General features: G+C 41.9%; 1 protein-coding gene across 1 annotated transcript in view; it reads right to left on the bottom strand.

Annotated features, from left to right (window-relative positions):
* Window positions 1–23985, bottom strand: part of LOC106562976 (disabled homolog 2-interacting protein) — a 207830-nt gene extending 183845 nt beyond the window's left edge. Inside the window, exon 1 of the mRNA XM_014128141.3 lies at window positions 23796–23985. The gene's annotated coding sequence lies outside the window, so the exon portion shown is untranslated. The remainder of the gene's footprint in view (window positions 1–23795) is intronic.
* Window positions 23986–24653: the final 668 nt, after the last annotated feature.

The following is a 24653-nucleotide window of genomic DNA, read 5'->3' as shown; positions in this document are numbered from 1 at the left end:
AAACTCAACTCATTATAGCAATTATACAACTGCATAGAACAGAGGAGTTTTTGTGACACTGCTGGACAGAAAGAAAGAGAGAGAGCAAGGGATAGAGATGGGGGAGAGAGAGAGGGGGGTCAGAGACAGAGGGAGAGATAGGGAGAGAGGCCTTTCCATCCATAATGAAAGAAAATAACAACAACAGGGGAAAGAAAAGAAAAGCCTGAAAGGGGGACGAGAGCAGAGGAGAGGAGAGCAGAGAGGGAGAAGAGGAGTGTGGGGAGAATTTGAAAGGAGATGAGAGGGACTGTTGGGTTTCACTAATGAAGGCTGCCTGATTGAAACCAACCACTCGAGAGGTTCACACACAAAATACTTCTGGCACCAAAGGTCCACTGCCTGCCCTGAATAAACAATTACACGAACACACACATGCTTGAGCATGTATACACACATGCGCACACACTTGCATAGTTAGACTGTAATGCACTCACAAACAAAATTCATAAACACACACGTGCACCCACAAACACTCAACCAGGTACGTGTCTTTGAATATGTGTAAGTGATACTGTCAAACTCAAGAGTATCTCTGACCATCCAGCCCCATAGAATGTACTGTCATCTGTACAACCTTATCATGTTCTCTCAGTGGATATGTCAAGTGTGTGTCCACTTAGTCCTCTGGCCATAGTATACTGTAATATCTCTTATTCACTGAGTACTGTCAGGTCGTCTGACCTGATGAATAATTGACCTGATGGTGGTGTCTGAATAAATCTGCTCTCATGATCTAACAATCTGTTCAACTCTCAGGTTTGATATTTAATGTAGAGATAATTATCGACTTCCTCAACACACCCTGCCCAGTGGCCACTGAGCCATCTGAGACTTAAAATTATATTATATAGAGAGCGAACTGTAGTCCCTTGCCGTCTTGCGATGTACCATGTGTCATCATGTTTCATATGTAGGTCCAGTAGCCTATCTTCAGGCCATAGGGTTAGATCCTTCTGGAACTATACCTCTGACCTCCAAGTTAATGGTTAGACTCTGTTACACTGAGTCAATAGTCAGTGTACTTAGCTAATTGGTTGTGCCCACAAACGACGGTTAATGGTCAGTGTTGGTGGTTTCCAGTTAACTGGCACAGTAATGGTCAATGACTGACTGATAACCGTCGGACTGAACCACTTTGGGATCTGCTCGGTCAGTTAACGGACTGACGATTGGGTTTGTGCAAGTGTGTGTGTGTGTGTGTGTGTGAGAGAGAGTGAGAGCGAAAGAGAGGGAGAGAGAAAGAGAGCAAGGCTAAGCATTGCAACTCTAGAGAGTAGCTAGCGATGAAGAAGGACATCCCTAAAGATTTCAAAGCCACTAACAAGCTTTCTGCTTAATGCGCAGACAGGGCAATTAAAGGAGATAGTGAGTTATAAGGAGATAGTGAGTTATCAAATAATTAAGATTGATTCATGTTCAGACCTTAACACCATCAAAGCCTTCCACAGATTTGGCTAGAAGCGGCACGTACACTGAGTGTACAAAACATTAGGAACACCTTCCTAATCTTGAGTTGCACCTCCGTTTGCCCTCAGAACAGCCTCAATTCGTCTGGGCACGGACTCTACAAGGTGTCGAAAGCGTTCTACAGGGATGCTGGCATATGTTGACTCCAATGCTTCCCATAGTTGTGTCAAGTTGGCTGGTAGCGGATCTCTACTACGAATAGCTCATTCGATCTCGTCCCACAGATGTTCAATTGTATTGAGATCTGGTGACTGGGTAGACCACTGCAGAACGCTGAATTCACTCTCATGTTCTTGGAACCATTCCTGGACAATCCTAGCCTTGTGGCGTGGGACGTTATACTGCTGAAAAAAAAAGATTTTGCAAACGGATACACTGCTGCCATGAAGGGATGCACCTGATTGGCAATGATGTTCAGATATCCTGTGGCATTCAAACATTGCTCCACTTTTATCAAGGGACCCAATGAAAACACACCCCCCAACATCACACCACCAGCCTGCAATGTTGACGCGGTATGATGGATGCATGTACTCATGTGGTTTTCTCCGTACCCTAGTTCTCCTATCATTATGAAACAGCAGAAACTGGGATTCATCAGACCAGGCAATGTTTTTCCAATTCTCCACTGTTCAGTGTTTTTCGTTCCTTAGACAACTGCAATCACAGTTTCTTGTTTCTTGCCAAAAGAAGTGGAACTCTGTAAGGTCGTTGGCTGCCTTACCCCATTCGTGTCAAGGTACAACGAGTTGCGCATTCTGTTATGGGTCTTTGGCCACCAATGTTGTACTGGACTGTCAGTTGACCAACTCTAGCCCGTCTGTTGCTCTGCACAATTCCTTGTCAGTCTCCTTTGTCGTCTTTCATAAATGACCTGTTTTCGGCCACTGACCTGCCGTTGGGTGGATGTCCTTTGGGTGGTGGACCATTCTTGATATACACGGGAAACTGTGTGCTTAGACCTAGAGAAACCAGACACACAGGCAGTGGCGATCGGTGCCGTTTAAGATGAGAGAGCACGATTTTTGTTGGGGGCATGGCCATATTTCTATTACAGCATATTGGATGACATTCATTCATATTGCGTTCACCTAGCTCAATGTAACATTGATAGGTTTAGATTACTACACGATACACACATTTTCCCTATACCCATCATGAGGTTGCTACAACCTTGCATATGAATGAAAGATTATAACATAGGTTGCACAGGCCGAGAGAAACTTTAAGCAATCAAGGTGACAGACAGTGACACATTCAATACCGCCTTGCACACTCTTGCCTGTATCTAGCTGATCTAGGGTGTAATCATTAACCTGTTAGGGCTAGGGGGCAGTATTGACACGGCTGGATAAAAAAAACATACCCGATTTAATCTGGTTACCACTCCTACCCAGTAACTAGAATATGCATATACTTATTACATATGGATAGAAAACACCCTAACTTTTCTAAAACTGTTTGAATGGTGTCTGTGAGTATAACAGAACTCATTTGGCAGGCAAAACCCTGAGACATTTTCTGACAGGAAGTGGATACCTGATGTGTTGTATTACCTTTAAACCTATCCCATTGAAAAACACAGGGGCTGAGGAATATTTTGGCACTTCCTATTGCTTCCACTAGATGTCACCAGCCTTTACAAAGTGTTTTGAGTCTTCTGGAGGGAGATCTGACCGAACAAGTGCCATGGAACGATGATGGCCCATTAGACACCTGGCGCGCGAGTTCATGTTGGGTACCCTCGTTCCAATACGTTATAAAAGAGAATGCATTCGTCCACCTTGAATATTATTCATGTTCTGGTTAAAAAAGGCCCGAATGATTTATGCTATACAACGTTTGACATGTTTGAACGAACGTAAATATATTTTTTCCCCTCGTTCATGACGAGAAGTCCGGCTGGCTTAGATCATGTGCTAACAAGACGGAGATTTTTGGACATAAATGATGAGCTTTTTTGAACAAAACTACATTCGTTATGGACCTGTGATACCTGGAAGTGACATCTGATGAAGAGAATCAAAGGTAATGGATTATTTACATAGTATTTTCGATTTTAGATCTCCCCAACATGACGTCTAGTCTGTATCGCAACACGTATTTTTCTGGGCGCAGTGCTCAGATTATTGCAAAGTGTGATTTCCCAGTAAGGTTATTTTTAAATCTGGCAAGTTGATTGCGTTCAAGAGATGTAAATCTATTATTCTTTAAATGACAATATAATATTTTACCAATGTTTTCTAATTTTAATTATTTAATTTGTGACGCTGACTTGACTGCCGGTTATTGGAGGGAAACGATTTCCTCAACATCAATGCCATAGTAAAACGCTGTTTTTGTATATAAATATGAACTTGATAGAACTAAAAATGCATGCATTGTCTAACATAATGTCCTAGGAGTGTCATCTGATGGAGATTGTAAAAGGTTAGTGCATCATTTTAGCTGGTTTTATGGTTTTGGTGACCCTGTCTTTGACTTGACAAAACATTACACACAACTCTTGTAAATGTACTGTCCTAACATACTCTAAATTTATGCTTTCGCCGTAAAACCTTTTTGAAATCGTAAAACGTGGTTAGATTAAGGAGATGTTTATCTTTCAAAGGGTGTAAAATAGTTGTATGTTTGAAAAATTTGAATTTTGACATTTATTTGGATTCAAATTTGCCGCTCTTGAAATGCACCTGCTGTTGATGTTGTGCACCACGGGTGGGACGCTTGCGTCCCACCTAGCCCATAGAGGTTAATCCAACAGTTGCAAACAAGAGTTTCTATTGGACAAATTCAGCTATGTAAGGTAAGCATTTCACTACATTCGCAATAACATCTGCTAACCATGTGTATGTGACCAACACAATTTGATGATTTTGATTTGTTTATCCCTGTTTCAAGAAACTTTTTTTTTTTAACAGAATCGGCAGAACGAATACACGCCTGATCACACATAAACACGGTTCACTTTCATAGCAGCCACATATAATCAGCATGATCACTTTGCTTGTTCATTCAACACATTTTCCACTGCAGTGTTAGCCAGCTGTAGCTTATGCTTTCAGTACTAGATTAATTTTCTGATCTTTTGATTTGGTGGACAACATGTCAGTTCATGCTCCAAGAGCTCTGATAGGTTTTAGGATGTCCTCCGGATACTGTCATAATTACTTTGTAAGTCTATAGAATGGGGTAATAACCATGAGCCTCCTAGGTTTTGTATTAAAGTCAATGTACACAGAGGTGGACGGAAGCAAGCTGTCCTCCGGCTACACCATGGTGCTACCCTACAGAATGCTGTTGAGGCTACTGTAGACCTTCATTGCAAAACTGTGTTTTAATCAATTATTTGGTGACATGTGAGTATGTTAAGTATAGTTTTATCTAAAAAGGATAACTTTTTTAATGTTTCACAATTTGTATTTATTTGAAATTCACTGAGGAGGATGGTCCTCCCCTTCCTGTTCTGAGGAGACTCCACTGTACGCAGGGTTGGCAGAGAGGCTGATTCTGAGCTGTCCACACAGCCAGTGGTCTTCCCTGTGGGCCTGAGCTGCTTTCTTATCTCTACCCTACACTGTTCTGGTCTGGTGGGCCACTCTGATTCAAAGAACCACATGGAAACACGATACATGCACTACAACCTGTGCAGCCAGCACAAGATCCAGCTACGACAGGGTCATACATCTACCACAGCCACCACGGAGTCCTTCAGCTACCAAAGGGCTAACATAGGGTCCAACTACCACAGGGCTATCGCAGGGTCCAACTGATGATTGTACAGAGAGAGATTCAAAGCCATTAAAGAACGAAAGCCCCAATCAGCGAACACTACCCACCAACCAGGACAACTCAGAATGGGGCTCCCCACACTCCCAACACAAGACACCCCCTCTCTTCTTTTCCTATTTTTGCTATCATTATATGTCTTACTATGAGATAAGGAAACAAACCTTGGCCTTCCTGCTAATCTAAAAGGCACGCGTCATTCTGTGTGTGAGAGAGAGAGAGAGAGAGAGAGAGAGAGAGGAGAGAGAGAGAGAGAGAGAGAGAGAGAGAGAGAGAGAGAGAGAGAGAGAGGAGAGGAGAGAGAGAGAGAGAGAGAGAGAGAGATGATTATGCAACACTGAGCAGCACCGCAATGCGTCCCGTGACATACCCAAGCTTGTAATATATATAGTGCCCATCTTTTTCACGAAGACTGCATACCAAAAAAGGGCTATAGGACAGTATAGAAAGATCAACTACATGTCCAACCATGTCTTTCTTTGTGTTTGTTTTGTATTCTATTACATTCAGAGACAGCAATACTGGGACTCCTGTCTCCATTGGGTTCTAATGAAAAACCCTATAGTGGTGGTCCCACCGTCAGTCAGATACAATAGCTATCTTAACTGAGATGCGCACGCGCGAGCGCGCGCACACACACACACACACACACACACACACACACACACACACACACACACACACACACACACACACACACACACACACACACACACACACACACACACACACACACACACACACACTTCATACTGTAGGTCATGAATATATAGATACTTATGGGTACAGAAAGCACCTTCTTGACAAAGCACATCTTCACCAAAAGTGTCCAAAACATCGGCAGACCTTCACTTCACAACTCACAGTGTGTGTCACAGTGTGTGTCTCTTTATTTATTAAGTATCCCCATTAGCTGCTGCCAAGGCAGCTGCACTCTTCTTGGCATCCAGCAACATTAAGGCAGTTGTATACAATAAAAAAATACGACATTACATTTCATAACACTTTTCACAACACATTGTGTGCCCTCAGGCCACTACTCTACTACCACAAAGCTACAATACAAAATCCATGTGTATGTTATCATGTGTATGCTTATGTCTGTGCCTGTGTGTGTCTTCAAAGTCCACGCTGTTCCATAAGGTGTATTTTTGTCTGTTTAAAAAAAATCTGAATCTACTACTTGCATCCGTTACCTGATGTGGAATAGAGTTCCATGTAGCCATGGCTCTATGTAGTGCTGTTCTGGACTTGGGGACTGTGAAGAGACCTCTGGTGACGTGTGTTGTGGGGTATACATGGATGTCCGAGCTGTGTGCTAGTAGTTCAAACAGACAGCTCGGTACATTCAGCATGTCAATACTTCTTACCAAAACAAGTAGTGATGAAGTCAATCTCTCCTCTACTTTGAGCCATGGAAGATTGACATACATATCATTCATTTAAGGTCCAGCCGTGCTGCCCCTTTCTGAACCAATTGTAATTTTCCTGTCCTTCTTTGTGGGACCTGATCACACGACTGAACAGTAGTCCAGGTGTGACAAAATGAGGGCCTGTAGTACCTGCCTTGTTGATAGTGTTGCTAAGAAGGCAGAGCAGCGCTTTATTATGGCCAGACTTCTCCCCATCTTAGCTACTGTTGCATTAACATGTTTTGACCATGACAGTTTACAATCCAGGGTTACTCCAAGCAGTTTAGTTTCCTGAACTTGATCAATTTCCACATTATTCATTACAAGATTTAGTTGAGACTAAGGGTTTAGTGAATGATTAATCCCAAATACAATGCTTTAAGTTGTTGATATATTTAGGACTAACTTATTTCATGCCACCCATTCTGAAACTGACTGCAGCTCTTTGTTAACCTGTTGGGTCTAGGGGGCAGCATTTGCACGTCTGGATAAAAAAAATGTACCCGATTTAATCTGGTTACTAATCCTACCCAGTAACTAGAATATGCATATACTTATTATATATGGATAGAAAACACTCTAAAGTTTCCAAAACTGTTTGAATGGTGTCTGTGAGTATAACAGAACTCATTTGGCAGGCAAAACCCTGAGACATTTTCTGACAGGAAGTGGATACCTGATGTGTTGTATTGACTTTAAACCTATCCCATTGAAAAACACAGGGGTTTAGGAATATTTTGGCACTTCCTATTGCTTCCACTAGATGTCACCAGCCTTTACAAAGTGTTTTGAGTCTTCTGGAGGGAGATCTGACCGAACAAGAGCCATGGAACGTTGATGTCCCATTAGACACCTGGCGCGCTAGTTCATGTTGGGTACCCTCGTTCCAATACGTTATAAAAGAGTATGCATTCGTCCACCTTGAATATTATTCATGTTCTGGTTAAAAAAGGCCCTAATGATTTATGCTATACAACGTTTGACATGTTTGAACGAACGGAAATATATTTTTTCCCCTCATTCATGACGAGAAGTCCGGCTGGCTTACATCATGTGCTAACGAGACGGAGATTTTTGGACATAAATGATGAGCTTTTTTGAACAAAACTACATTCGTTATGGACCTGTGATACCTGGAAGTGACATCTGATGAAGAGAATCAAAGGTAATGGATTATTTACATAGTATTTTCGATTTTAGGTCTCCCCAACATGACGTCTAGTCTGTATCGCAACGCGTATTTTTCTGGGCGCAGTGCTCAGATTATTGCAAAGTGTGATTTCCCAGTAAGGTTATTTTTAAATCTGGCAAGTTGATTGCGTTCAAAAGATGTAAATCTATAATTCTTTAAATGACAATATAATATTTTACCAATGTTTTCTAATTTTAATTATTTAATTTGTGACGCTGACTTGACTGCCGGTTATTGGAGGGAAACGATTTCCTCAACATCAATGCCATAGTAAAACGCTGTTTTTGGATATAAATATGAACTTGATAGAACTAAAAATGCATGCATTGTCTAACATAATGTCCTAGGAGTGTCATCTGATGGAGATTGTAAAAGGTTAGTGCATCATTTTAGCTGGTTTTATGGTTTTGGTGACCCTGTCTTTGACTTGACAAAACATTACACACAACTCTTGTAAATGTACTGTCCTAACATACTCTAAATTTATGCTTTCGCCGTAAAACCTTTTTGAAATCGTAAAACGTGGTTAGATTAAGGAGATGTTTATCTTTCAAATGGTGTAACATAGTTGTATTTTTGAAAAATTTGAATTTTGACATTTATTTGGATTCAAATTTGCCGCTCTTGAAATGCACCTGCTGTTGATGGAGTGCACCACGGGTGGCACGCTAGCGTCCCACCTAGCCCCAAGAGGTTAAGTGTTGCAGTGATTTCACTCGCTGTAGTAGCTGACCTGTATAGCGTTGAATCATCCGCATGTATAGACACACTGGCTTTACTCAAAGCATGTCATTAGTAAAGATTTTAAAAAGTAATGGGCCTAGACAGCTTCCCTGAGGAATTCCTGATTCTACCTGGATTGTGTTGGAGAGGCATGCATTAAAGAACACCCCCTGTGTTCTGTTAGACAAGTAACTCTTTATCCACAATATAGCAGGGTAAAGCCATAACACATACAGTACCTGTCAAAAGTTTGGACACAGCTACTCATTCAAGGGTTTTCTTAATTTTTTTTAATGATTTTCTATATTGTAGAATAATAGCGAAGACATCAAAACTAACTAACTTTTGAATGGATTATGATAGAGACATGAAGTTCGGACCGTTGATTTTCTTAGAGGATTATCTACACAATTAACATAGTATTTTACCCATTGGTCAAAATATGTGTTTTTAATTGGAGACTCTGTATACATAATTACGTGCTTCTTTTGATGTGAGAGACTGTCTGTGTATGCAAGGTACTTAATCCTAATTGCTCCTGTAAATTAGTCTGGATAAGAGCGTCTGCTAAATGACTAAAATGTCAAATGTAAAAATGTGTGTGTGTGTGTGTGTGTGAGAGAGAGAGAGATGAGAGGCTGGTGCAGTTCCTCTAGCTGGTGGGATTTGAAGCCTAGCAGCACGTTTTCCATAAAACCAACAAATAGATGAATTATTGAAGCAAACTAAAAGACTTCTGCTCTGATGAATATTTCACAACTAGAGAGAGAGAGAGAGAGAGAGAGAGAGAGAGAGAGAGAGAGAGAGAGAGAGAGAGAGAGGGAGTTAGGGAGACAGACACGCACACACCAGACAAACAAGGGGTGATGGGAAGAGTGTCCTCATTAGGAGTTCAGTAAACTACCAGTTTGTGTGTGTGTGTGTGTGTGTGTAAGTTGCATAGTTTCATCCATTGTGATGCTAAATACACAATTAACACTCCCCTGTGACCTTTTCTCCCTACCCTAGCCTGTCCTTCTGCAAGCTCTAGTCTGGTCTCCCCTCTGCTCTGTCACTACACACTGTATAACACAGCCTAGTTTCAGTCACAATATACACTACGGTCGAGCCTAGGGTTGGCATCAATAAACCCTGTGACAAGATCAACCGCTACAGCAGAGAAGTGTCCCGTGTGGCGCAGTTGGTAGAGCATGTCGCTTGCAACGCCAGGGTTGTGGGTTTGAGTCCCATGGGTGACGTAAATGTAAGCCCTCACTAAGTCGCTCTGGATAAGAGCGCCGAATATTAATATGAATAAAGTTTGGTGGTTTTGATTTCCATTTCACTTCCTACTCAAGTCAGTTTGCAAGGGCATGGAATACCACAGCAAATGCTTTCCACTTTTGAGTGGACATACTGATATGATAGAGAAAATATTGTGTGTGAATATATTTTTCCAATAGACCTATATATCATTTCTACAGCTTAATTGTTGTGCTCCGTGACATCAGTGATAACTTTCCTTGAACGTTTTCTGCTTAAGGAGTGCAGTTTCCTGAAGTACAAAGGCATTTGCTCATGATGTATTTATGACACGTCAACATGTCTACACACATTCCATATGGTATTGCCCTACTGTCTTTCACACATGCTCACACTTGCATAAACACACATGTAAGCACACACATGCAAGCACACGCACAAACACACACAGACACACATTCACGCACACACAGTTTCCTCTGTTAGGCAGAGCTGTCTGTGAAGGTGTAAGGACAATTTGTTCTGCGCAGGAAACAGAAAAGAGGGGAAAAATGTGTTTCACTCCAAGGTTCCCCCTCCTCTCGCCCTATCCCCTTACAACCCCCCCCCCCCCCCCTCCCCCAACATCCCTGACACCTGGACATTCCAAATGTTGCCAAGGAAACCAACCTAAGTCCCAATGTTTGTGCTTGTTAGTTACAATGTCCCATTGTCATTATGACCACGCTTATACACTGTCATTTCAGACATTACTGACTGCACTCGAATCCCCGAGCTGACAAGGTAAAAATCTGTTGTTCTGCCCCTGAACACTGTTCCTAGGCCGTCACTGTAAATAAGAATTTGTTCTTAACTGACTTGCCATGTTAAATAAAGGTCAAATAAAAAAAACTGAGGGTACAGGGCAGAGTGTGTGTATTGCTGTGTACTCCTAAGAATACACACACGACTACAGTGTGTCTAGACTGCCCTGTCGAAAATAACAACTCCCCTTCTGTGTGTTCGACTCTAAATCTCCTGCCCTGAATAGCCACACGCAAACACACAAACACAAACACACACACACACACACGCAAACACGCACACACGCAAACACACACGCAAACACACACGCAAACACACACACACACACAGACCTGTGTAAGAGACAGGGTCGTAAAAAAAACTACCCCTATTTCAGACACTCACTCACACGTACACACAGCCCTGTTTGAGAAGCAGGGTGGTAAAAACAACCCACATTTCCTGCCTCTGCCCCCTAACCTCCCTTTCACAGAGTATCTACAGCCACACAACTAGTTTTGCTTGACATCAGGGGACAGTTAGTCCTGTCAACAGCTCTCTTCCTAACAGCTCTTTGCCCCCCTGTGTCTGTGTGTTTGTGTCTATGTGTGTGTCAGACTATTAGAAAGAGTGGGCCATGCCATGCTTGTAAAGCTATGAAAGGAGAATTCACCCGGTTAGTTTACGGTCAGTTTCAGGAAGTCCTCTCTTCCCTGTGACTAATGACCTATGATTCACTTCTATACCGGTACAGGACCTGGTTCGATCTTTTCACCACTACAGTATATTATAAGCCTCACTAAGGTGAAACAAGGACAGAGAGTACACACCAAAAAATTATATTCGGGAAGGGTGATGGTTTTATGTGGAACCCTTTAAGCTCTTCAATGTTTTTTTTATAGTTCAGAAAAAGGTTATTTTCTCTTTTAGTGATAATTAAAATGGGGGGGAGCGACTTATTAGAGTATTTTGGAGTGTGGTTTGCACACAGCTATTTTGTGCAACCGCGAGTGAGTGTCATTCCAGTTTATGTAATGTGTTGTGTTATGATATATATATATATATATATATATATATATATATATATATATATATATATATATATATATATATATATATATATATATATATATATAATATATATATATATATAATATATATATATATATATATATATAATATATATATAATATGATATTTGTGGGTCTGTGACTTTCTTTTGTAGAAGAGTTTAGAAACATATTCTAATCTTAATTACAATAAAAGTGACAAAAAATGACAATACATTATTTACCATTCATTTCTATTGGGCACAAAATAATCTGAAACACAACCAAAACAAACAGCAAATTCATCAACAAATTTGTAGAGTCACAAGCTTGATATGTAGTCATTGCGTATGAATATGGGACCAAACACTTAACTTTTTAGTACTTGACTACACATATAAGTGAATTTGACCCAATACTTTTACTCCGTAAAATGGGGGGACTATGTACAAAAAGTGCTGTCATTTCTAAACAGTTCACCCGATATGGATGAAAATATCCTCAAATTAAGGCAGACAGTCTATAAGTGGTTGACTAAATCAGTCAGTGGTTCTCAATTATCTCTTCAGGGACCCCCAGCTGTTCCAGAGGAAACTCACTTGATTCAGCTTGTCAATTAACACAAAAATAACACCTACGGAATCTTAACAATATAATATGGCTGACCTGAATATAAAAACCTGTGGTTCTTCAAAAGGATCTACATATCTTTATGGAACCATTCTCCATAAAGATTCTATAAAGAACCATAAAAAAAGGTTCTATATAGCCCCAAAAAGGGTTGTAACCATAGCGGAACCCTTTTTTTTGGTGCTATATAGAACCTGTTTTCATGTTCTTCATAGAACCGTAGGAAAGGGTTCTTTATAGCACCGGACAGGTTCAATTTAGAACCTTATGAGCATGGTTCTTTATTGAACCTTTAAAAATTGTTCTACAGCGCATTCGGAAAGTATTCAGACCCCTTCACTTTGTCCACATTTTGATACGTTACGGCCTTATTTTAAAATGGATTAAAACGTTTTTTTCCCCTCAATCTACACACAATACCCCATAATGACAAAGCAAAAAAAAAGTTTAGGATTTTTTTCAAATGATTTAAAAATAAAAATAGAAATACCTTATTTACATAAGTATTCAGACCCTTTGCTATGAGACTCGAACTTGAGCTCCGTTGCATCCTGTTTCCATTGATCATCCTTGAGATGTTTCTACAACTTGATTGGAGTCCACCTGTGGTAAATTCAGTTGATTTGACATGATTTAGAATGGCACACACCTGTCTATATCGGGTCCCACAGTTGACAGTGCATGCCAGAGCAAAACCAAGCCATGAGGTCAATGGAATTGTCCGTAGAGCTCCGAGACAGGATTGTGTCGAGGCAGAGATCTGGGAAGGGTACCTAAAAATGTCTGCAGCATTGAAGGTCCCCAAGAACACAGTGGCCTCCATCATTCTTAAATGGAAGAAGTTTGGAACCAACAAGACTCTTCCTAGAGCTGGCTGCCCAGCCAAACTGAGCAATCGGGGTGAGAAGGGCCAGGAGGTGACCAAGAACCCAACTCTGACAGAGCTCCAGAGTACCTCTGTGAAGATGGGAGATCCTTCCAGAAGGACAACCATCTCTGCAGCACTGCACCAATCAGGCCTTTATTGTAGAGTGGCCAGACGTAAGCCACTCCTTAGTAAAAGGCACATGACAGCCCATTTGGAGTTTTCCAAAAGGCACCTAAAGGACTCGCAGACCATGAAAAACATGATTCTCTGGTCTGATGAAGCCAAGATTGAACTCTTTGACCTGAATGCCAAGCATCACGTCTGGAGGAAACCTTGTACCATCCCTACGTGGAAGCATGGTACCATCATGCTGTGGGGGTGTTTTTCAGCGACAGGGACTGGGAGACTAGTCATGATCGAGGGAAAGGTGAATGGAGCAAAGTACAGAGAGATCCTTGATGAAAACCTGCTCAGGACCTCAGACTGGGGTGAAGGTTCACCTTCCAAGAGGACAACGACCCTAAGCACAAAGCCAAGACAACGCAGAAGTGCCTTTAGGACAAGTCTCTGAATCTCCTTGAGTGGCCCAGCCAGAGCTCGGACTTGAACCCGATCGAAAATCTCTGGAGAGATCTGAAAATTGCTGTGCAGCGACGCTCCCCATCCAACGGCACACACCAGTACCCCCTGTATATAGCCTCATTATTGTTATGTAATTTAATATATATATATTTTTTACTATAGTTTATTTTGTAAATATTTTCTTAACTCTATTTCTTGAACTGCATTGTTGGTTAAGGGCTTGTAAGTAAGCACTTCACGGTTAGGTCTACACCTGTTGTATTCGGCGCATGTGACAAATACAATTTGATTTGATTTTGAAACCTGACAGAGCTTGAGAGGATCTGAAGAGAAGAATGGGAGAAACTCCCCAAATACAGGTTTGCCAAGCTTGTAGCATCATACCCAAGAACACCCAAGGCTGTCATCGCTGCCAAAGGTGTTAACAAAGTGCTGAGTAAAAGGTCTGAATACTTATGTAAATGCGATATTTCATTATTATAATTTTTATACGTTTGCAAAAATGTCTAAAAGCCTGTTTTTGCTTTGTCATTATGGGGTATTGTGGGTAGAAAAAAAACTATTGAATCCATTTTAGAATAAGTCTGTAACGTAACATCTGGAAAAGGTGAAGGGGTCTGGTCTGGTTACAAGCAAAAATAACCCCTATCTGGTCCAATTTAGACTTTCTGTATGTATTAAATGTGTTTGTGTAAATCTAAAACTGTGTGTGTCTGACATTGTTTGACATCTGTCTGTCTGTCTGTCTGTCCTGTCTGTCTGTCCGTGCTGTCTGTCTGTCCTGTCTGTCCTGTCTGTCTGTCTGTCTGGTCTGTCTGTCTGTCTGTCTGTCTGTCTGTCTGTCTGTCTGTCTGTCTGTCTGTCTGTCTGTCTGTCTGTCTGTCTGTCTGTCTGTCTGTCTGTGCACATGTGTCTCCATTGGCCTTTTCCTGTTTTTCCACCTAGGAACTCAGTCCAGAACAATCAGAAGAAGGGTGTGTGTGTGTGTGTGTGTGTGAACCACAGTGAGGCAAGGTCAAAGAGGCAAACAAATGTCAAACCCAGCATGATGGCACAACAACACCGGTGCATTCCTTACCATCCACACACATGCGCACACACACACACACGCGCACACACACACATGCGCACACACACACACACACACACACACACACACACACACACACACACACACACACACACTACCCAGGCCCAGCAAACCTAGACACCCAGCTTCTACTGTTTCAAACCCACACACAACTACAGCACTTGCTTGCCTGAAACCTGAAGACTGCTAGATCTGAAGACTGTGGTAGCACCCCACACCATAACACTTACAGACATAGGATCTTAATTTGAGCCAGTTTGCGACAGCAAGAAAATAATCCTGCAGCAACAGGAAATTTTAATTATTTTGTGTTTTATAATTAATGGACATTTTTGTAGGGGTTGATATATTACTAATATGTGAAAATCAAGTCTAAAATTCGGAAGTGGAAATTACGAAGATTAGAACCCCTTTTAAACCTCAAATACACTACAAGTTTTAAATGTCCTGCATTGCAGGAAAGTTCTCCTGCAACAGGGTGATCAAATTAAGATCCTACATCTGTAAACACAATCAATAAAAAACTAACATTTTCCCTGGAGGCTGCACACTAGCACACAGCACACTAGCAAACAGCACACTAGACCAATACACACTCTAAACCAATATACACTCACAAGACCAAGCATACACTAGCCATAACATATGCCACTTCACACAGCTCAAGAGTTCATGGCCTTTGAGTTAAAAAAAGAAAGACAATGAGTCTGTTGATACACAGTGTTCATTAAGGCTGCTTCTTTCAAATGGGGCAGAAGGGTATGAAATAGCTAATTGATTATTTTATTGAGGAGCGCAGACTCTCAAGCTTCTTGTGTAAACACACACACTACCACACACACACACTCAGTCACAATCCTAGAACCTGACACACACAAACATTGCTAAATGCACCCTTTCACACACACAGATACACAAACAAATGCTATGCACACACACAAACACATTCTCTTCTCTATAGCAGACACAGACAGGAATACCAAGAAGAAGAAAGGCGAAAGGTATGTTTCATGATTAACTACTCAGGGTGTGACTGTGATAACATACAGAAACTCAACTCCTTTTGTTCACCTGACCAAGAATACCTCACAATCAAATGCCGACCATATTACCTCCCAAGATAATTATCTTTGGTTATAATCACAGCCGTGTATACTCCCCCTCAAGCCAACACCATGATGGCCCTCAAAGAACTACACTGAACTTTATGCAAACTGGAAACCACATATCCTGAGGCCGCATTTATTGTAGCTGGGGATTTTAACAAAGCAAAACATTGGACCACAGATACTTGACTTTTCAAAATGCCTACAAGGCTCTCCCCAGCCCTCCCTTCGGCAAATCTGCTCAGAAATCCATTTTGCTCATCCCTTCCTATAGGCAGAAACTCAAACAGGAAGTGCCCATGCTAAGGTATATTCAACGCTAGTCTGACCAATCGGAATCCATGCTTCAAGATTGTTTTGATCACACAGACTGGGATATGTTCCGGGTAGCCTCTGAGTATTACATCGACGAATACACAGATACGGTGACTGAGTTCATCAGGAAGTGTATAGGCGATGTACCCACTGTGAATATCAATAACCTTTTCACACATGAGTTCCAAATATCTCACAAGGTTGCCCCAGCATGAGTTGTTTTATGCACGTGATGTCAGAATGCATATACTGTTCCAAAATGTGATTGTTAAGCAGTTTGAATAGAGGTGTGTTCCGCCTCCTCATTAATAAACATAGAAGTTGCCCATTTCAGTGTTGCAGACAATTTATGTTTGAGGCTTTACTGAGCCAGACAAACTTCTCTCTTCGAGGAGAGCCCAAGCACTTCACCAATGTTTCCGCAGATCAAGTACGCAGACGTTTGGGCAGTCTTGCACAAATTGGCACATTTTCTGGCTAGCGCTCACATTGCCTTCCTTGTTGTTTTCCTTGCAAATAATGACTTTGGACATGTGTGCGTTCCTATCAAAGTAAATGTCTTATTTTCTGTATATTGTGTTGTCGTTTCTACTGTAGCATACAGTATGTATGTATGTATGTATGTATGTATGTATGTATGTATGTATGTATGTATGTATGTATGTATGTATGTATGTATGTATGTATGTATGTATGTATGTATGTATGTATGTATGGAGCATAATGTATTTACAGTTTTATTCACATGTTTTAAAGTGCTGGTGACAAATAATGCATTCCGACTATTGCATAGATTGTAATGGACACCTATGATGTGTTTAAAATACTTTTTTGAAGGTTGTACTGATTATGATGAGCTAATGCTAAGCTATTTGCCAGCTATGTGTGGCGCCATGTTAGTTGACATTATACAATGCAATCTGGGTGTCAGGTAAATGTCTGTCAGACCAAAGATGTTATAATGAGGTGAAGGGTAAACTTCTGGAAGTGAATGATTGTAGATGACAACCCCCTTCAACATGCATACTGCAAACAGACCAAACTCATCTTGTCTCCTCTTACTATCTTTGGTTGACGCGAAAAAAAAATACATGACGGCATGCACAAACTACCCATCGTCGGATTACTTTCAATTTCTAGAAAGTGTTTTACTCAATTATTTTGATCAATGGAGAGCAAACCCGTGATGTGATGAATTATAAATAGTAATTGCTATTAGCTAATTCATATTGTGGTTTCTGACAGCCGAGAATTTTCTAAATATGACCATTTGTGTTACATCAATCTTTCCTCAGTTAACGCTAGGACTAATGTAGCCTACATTTTCCAGTTTGGATGATTGTGTATGCTGTCACTACTTCTGTGAATGTCTGAACACTGCGTCCAAAAATAAACTGCTCACATTCAGGATATAACTTTGTAAGGACTGTGTTTGTGCAAAATGTTTCTGTGAAAAAACTGTGGCTAGTTTAAATGCTGACTGTTGCGTCAATCGAAACTGGACGTTCTAAATGAGCATTCTAATCAAACCGGTTTGAGCGTATGCTGCAGAGACTGCTGTAGAATTATCACACACTTTTTAAAAAACCTACCCAAACCAGAAACCGTGGATAGATGGCAGCATTTGCGCAAAACCCTTTAACACGAACCATCGCATTTAACCACGGCAAGGTGACTGGGAATATGGCCGAATACAAACAGTGTAGTTATTCCCTCCATAAGGCAATCAAACAGGCAAAACGTCAGTACAGAGACAAAGTGGAGTCACAATTCAAACGGCTCAGACAGGATACATATGTGGCAGGGTCTACAGACAACCACGGCCTACAAAGGGAAAACCAGCCACGTTGTGGACACCGATGTCTTGCTTCCGGACAAGCTAAACACCTTCATAGTCCACTTTGAGGATAACACAGTGCCCCCTACATGGCCCACTACCAAGGACTGGTGGGCTCTTCTTCTCTGTGGCCGATGTGAGTAAGACTTTTAAGCGTGTTAACCCTTGCAAGGATGTTGGCCCAGAGAGCATCCCTAGCCACGTCCTCAGAGCATGCGCAGACCAGCTGGCTAGAGTGTTTACAGACATGTTCAATCTCTCCCTATCGCAGTCTGCTGTCCCCACTTGCTTCAAGTTGTCCACCATTGTTCCTGTACCCAAGAAAGTGCTTTGAGAGGCTAGCTAAGGATCATATCATATCACCTCTACCTTACCTGACACCCTAGACCCACTTCAATTTGCTTACCGCCCCAATAGATCCACAGACCATGCAATCGCCATCGCACTGCACACTATAGTCAATGAACAGAGTTCATTGACTATAGCTCAGCATTCAACACCACAGTACCCTCCAAGCTCATCATTAAGCTCGGGGCCCTGGGTCTGAACCCCGCCCTGTGCAACTGCGTCCTGGACTTCCTGACGGGCCCCCCCGGGTGGTGAAGGTAGGAAACAACACCTCCACTTCACTGATCCTCAACAGGGGCCCCACAAGGGTGCATACTCAGCTCCCTCCTGTACTACCTGTTCACCCATGACTGCGTGGCCAGCACGCCTCCAACTCAATCATTAAGTTTGCAGATGACACAACAGTAGTAGGCCTGATTACCAACATTGACGAGACAACCTACAGGGAGGAGGTGAGGGCCCTGGGAGAGTGGTGCCAGGAAAATAACATCTCACTCAACATCAACAAAACAAAACAAAAGAGCTGATCTTGGGCTTCAGGAAACAGCAGATGGAGCACGCCCCTATCGACATCGACGGGACTGCAGTAGAGAAGGTGGAAAGCTGCAAGTTCCTCGGCATACACATCACTGACAAACTGAAATGGTCCACCCACACAGACAGTGTGGTGAAGAAGGCGCAATAGCACCTCTTCAACCTCAGGACGATGAATACATTTGTCTTGGCCCCTAAAACCCTCACTAACCTTTACAGATGCACAACCACTGTGTGGTACGGCAACTGCACTGCCCGCAACCACAGGGCTCTATAGAGGGTGGCATCACCAGGGGCAAACTACCTGCCCTCCAGGAAACCTACAACACCCGATGTCACAGGAAGGCCATCCAGAAGGCAAGGTCAGTACAGGTGCATCAAAGCTGGAACCAAGAAATTGTAAAACAACTTCTATCTCAATGCCATCAGACTGTTAAATAGCCATCACTAGCCGGCTTCCACCCGGTTGCACAACCCTTCACCTTAGAGGCTGCTGCCCTATATACATAGACTTGGAATCACTGGCCACTTTAATAATGGAACATTAGTCACTTGAATAATGTTTACATACTGCTTTACTCATCTCATATGTACATACTGTATTCTATTCTACTGTATTTTTGTAAATGCCACTCTGACATTGCTCAATCTAATGTTTATATATTTCTTAATTCCATTCTTTTAGTTTTAGATTTGTGTGTATTGTTGTGAATTGTTAGATACTTCTGCACTGTTGGAGCTAGGAACACAAGCATTTCGTTACACCCACAAATACATCTGCTACAAATTTGATTTGATTTTGACATACAGTATATCACTCTCCTCTCTCTTTCTGTTCCACGGTGGTTTACGACCAGCAGCAATTACACCTTTTGTTGAGGGGGCCAGGTCAAAGGGCAGAGTGGGAGAGGGAGGGAGGGCCCCCATTCACACAGCCCAAATGGAAGCCTGTCTATAAAACTCTGAGCTTTTAATGTACACCCAACACACTCAAAATAATGGTTCTAAATAGTGCCAGATAGGGGTTCTTTGGCTTGTAACCATAGCGGCACCCTTTTTGGTGCTATATAGAACCCTTTTTTGAAGGTTCTAAAAGGAACCTGTACAGTGCTATAAAGAACCCTTTCCTAAGGTTCTATATAGCACCAAAAACAGGTTCTCCTACGGTTGCAACCCTTTTTTATGGTTCTTTATAGAACCTTTATGCAGAATGGTTCAAATAAAGAACCTTTCTCAATCTGAAACACTCTTGGTAGACCTTTTTGAGGAACCATACAGATTGTTTTATTCAGGTTAGCCATATTAAATTGTCAACAATGTTATTATTGTGTTTATTGACAAGTTGAGGAGAGCGCCACTGACTGGTTTAGTCAACCATTTTCAATTGACACAAGACCATAAATGAGTCTTTCACAAGACATCATTCCTGGCCATAGTCATATATAATAGGTAACAGCGTAACACCACACATTAAATAAACTGGATTGACGCTCTCATTCAAGGTTACACAAAAAGAGCTGTGTGCAAACCACCCCCCAAAATATTAAAATGAGCCACCTTACCTACATTTTAATTATCACTAAAAGAGCAAAGAACCCTTTTGTGAACTGTAAAGAGCCGTTGAAGAACTCAGAGGGTTCTTTGAGTCCTTATGGTTCCACATAGAATCCTCACCTATCCCAGAGAACCCTTGAGGAAACCACATTTTTGAGTGTGAACAGCCATAGGTTGTGACTTTTCACTGGACATCAGCACACATTTGTGTACCTTCATAACCAACACTACTATAGCAGCACTCTAATCACCCCCCACAATATCTTTCTATATCCTTACTGATCCTCTAGGGAAAAGTTAACATGTTTGTCTCATGGATAATAAACTCTATCCATATTTAGATAGAAATCGAATCTCTAATTTCTCATGCATCAACACACAATGTCCTGAACAAGTACGTTCAAGACAAAGCGTGGAGCAAGAGTAAATTGCAAGAGACACACAGTTTCACAATGGTGCAGCTGGCTGCAGCACACCTGACATGTCTCTACACATACACACCAAGTCACAGACCTCGCAATCAACACAGCAATGAAGTCTGGGAAAGGAGGGAGGAAGTAAAAAAGGCCTCTTGATTCACTACTCTACATACCGTAAGATCTATGTACGTTATATACAATAAAACATCTGACGTGTAAATCCATTACATGATGTTGATAATGTTGACCAATGGTAAGTCGTAATGGTCTACTGGCATGGAGGTAAGATAGACCATAAAACAAGGGTTACCAGACAAGTTCAAACACCAGATTGTAGATTCCACTATCCTCAGGCAACAGGTAATTCATCTGACATTTCTTAGGAACCCATCAAGAGAGGGATGAGGGAGTGAGAGAAGAGGGGGATGGATGAATGGAAAGTGGAATGAAAGAAAAGGAAGAGATAGGAGAGCTATGTGGCTACATCTCATCTCCTTAGACAAACACCGAAGCGGATTATCAGACTACTCAATCAACCATTCTTTATCTGTCGCTTTCACTGTCAGACCACTTAAGAGTTTATCGCCTCCAAGTCAGCTATGGAACAAAAGCAAGGACAGACGGGTTGTTGAGAGTAGTATGCTACCTCTGTGACAGAGATGAGCAGTCTTTATTCATATTTTCTTTGACTGTTTCGATTTTAAAGAGCAAAACAGTGATTATTGAGATACTTGAAATGCACTTCAAGTAAAGCTTGATTGGCTTTGATGTGACACCTGGATAAACAGCAGCTAATAGAAATCTGAATGTTGAAGTTAAGATGATTTGAGTCTGATTCCTCTGCTGTTGCTCCTTTCAGGTTGCAGCCATGCTGAGTATTTCTCCAGAGGATATAGTGTACCAGACCATATCCTCCCCAGTCTCTGTGTTCTGTAGCGTTCAGTTCCACCTCACTAAGAGTAACGCCAGATCTACATCAGATGTTCCGTTACGGTCCCGTTCACTTCACTGATTCCCATCACCTCGGGACGCTGTTCTGTAATTCCATAATTCCCGCTCGGTGGTCCTAGTAATCCCTCTTTTCCGGCTGGCTGGCCGCTCCAAGGCCACTTCCTTCCCTTCCCTTCCGGGCTTCTCCCCTCTCAGCTGCCTGCCTGCCGGCTCAGCCCACACTATTAATAGGACAACAATAACAACCAACCGCCCGGCCCTGGCCAGCGCTGATCAAGAGACAGGGTCGAGGAGAACATACGGTATCACAACAATAACTAGAGTACACTAGACAAGGACCGAAATGGACAGAACATATCACCATGACAACTAGACTAGGGTGGCTAAAATCCATGCCACATGATACAGCATAAAGGCTTGATAAGTCCTCAAATGGTATACAACACATGATATAAAGCCTTGAATTACTTTTGATGTAAAATAGGCTACTTACGCTAAATGTCAAAAGCTGTGAAAGTCACAAGAGTGCTTGCATTTGCTGGGAATGACATGCTAAACACCAAAATGATATTTATGTCAATCAGAAACACTGTCATTACTGAGATTGCAGTACGTTCATGCTGGTTGGGTTGATGATCTAGTTTTTGGGTTGAGGTGTTGTAACATACAGTATTAACAGTTGTAAAGAGAGACATGATGATGAGCTAAGCGCTACAATTAGTTAGTGCTACATGCTAAAGTGAGTTGGTGTTTTATTTGTCACATGAGCAGAATACCACAGGTGTAAACCGCACTGCGAAATGCTTACTTAAAGGCTCTTCCTCAACAATGCCGTCTGTGTTCAATGTCAAAGGTGCGAAATAGAAAATCCAACTTTCAACACTAGGTCAGACCAAAAATAAAAGCGAGCAGGAAATAAAACACACAAGATTGTAAGTTACATACGGTCAGCATCCGCACCATATCAATGTGCAGGGATACGGTGGTAGTTGAGGTAGATATGTACATGTAGTCAAGGGTAAAGTGACTAGGCAGCAAGATTAATAATAATAAAATAGTAGAGGTAGCGTGTATGATTATATGAGTTATCTACAGTTGTCAAGGAAACAGCCTCTGGTTGTAGGCAGGCAGTAGACACAGTAATCCTGCAGACTTGATACATGTGGGAATGAGACTGCTAAAGTAGTTAAATACCACCCTCTCCTCTCTTCCCTCCTCACTGCACTGTGTTGAAATGTGACTCCACACTCCAGATTATAAACAGGGAGCCGTCTTGAACCACACAGAGCTACCCAGAAACACACACCAGAGAGAGAGCAACGTTAATTAGAGAACTGGAGATATCCAGAACAACACACCAGCGAGAGAGAGCAACATTAATTAGAGAACTGGAGACTCGAGACAGCATGGAGAAACACCGCATACAGTAGTCAAGAAAGAGAAAGAGAGCTGAGCTAGAATTTCCACTGTCCATTTTAAAGTGTTTCACTGCTCCTGTTTTGTCCTACTAAGAGAACAGAGTTGTTAAACACATGTAACGGACCCTTTGTGTCTTTCAGTCTTTTTCTCCCTCCGTTTTTCACTCTGTCTTTTCTTAGAGAGGGGCCAGTCTGTTCATTCAGTGGGGACTCTCTGTCTTCCTCTTTACTCAGAGGAGTGTAGCTCTGTTCTCTCTGGCACGTGAAACACTTCCCTCCACACCTCCCTCTCTTCCCCCGCTCCACAAAGCCAGCATTCCCACAGAAACCCCCTCAAACTCTGGATTGAAATACTAGCCCCGTTTTACCTCCTGTCTCCTCCTTCTCTACTTCCCTCTCACCCTGAGAAACAGCAGCAGTAAATGGTAAAAGCTGCGAGTTTCTTACCTCAGACAAGCTCCCACTCCAGCCAGGAAAACACAGGGAATATCATCCTCAACGCTCCGCACGGAAAGGCAAGAGCAACAAGTAGTAACAAGGAACGATTTCCCCTCCCTTCTCCCCCTCTCTCTCTATCACTCTGCTTCTGCCTCTGCTCCGATCCACTCCATTCACTCAGCTGCAGTGGTCTGAGGGAGTGTGTGAGAGTGTGTGCGTCTCTCTCTCTCTCTCTGTCTCTCTGTTTCTCTGTCTCTCTCTCTCTCTCTCTCACACACACTTTTCTTTCCCTACCTCATCCCCTCTTGCTTGCTTTCCCATTTTCAAGCCTTGGAATTAAGGGACGGTTCAAAATTTAGTCCAAAATAGGGGATGGTTGTCAAACTTTGTGTTTTGTTTTGAGCACAGGCGAGGGTATTGCATTTTTTCTCTGCTTTACATTCACTCATTTTCAGGTTTTAATATGTAAGGTCTTTCATCCTAGCCAAATGTCCTCATCTACTTGGTGCTCCTCCCCTATATCAAGGTGTTTTGGTACTTCCCTTATTCACTACGATTTTCCATGTGCTAACTTTTACTATACCACAGGTCAATATAGTCTACTAGTCTATCCTGCCCACTATCCACCATTCATAGTGACAATAGTGGAAGGTGGATCGCTTGTCCAGATCTGCAATAGGCTAACAAGCAATCATACCACACATAAAAAGCATTCAAAGCTACATCAATTTTCAATATGAATCCACAAGAACAAATAGGAATAGCTGATAGGCAGCGGAGAGGCCAGATGCATCACTGCTCATGAAAGAACTGTGAAGACATGAGACATGCAGCTCAAAAAGCACCCCTGTGTATCTTGTTTAAGGA

This window comes from Salmo salar, chromosome 11, assembly GCF_965601325.2.
Source record: "Salmo salar chromosome 11, fSalSal1, whole genome shotgun sequence".
Lineage (NCBI taxonomy): Eukaryota > Metazoa > Chordata > Actinopteri > Salmoniformes > Salmonidae > Salmo > Salmo salar.
This window is presented reverse-complemented; position numbering and strand designations above follow the sequence as displayed.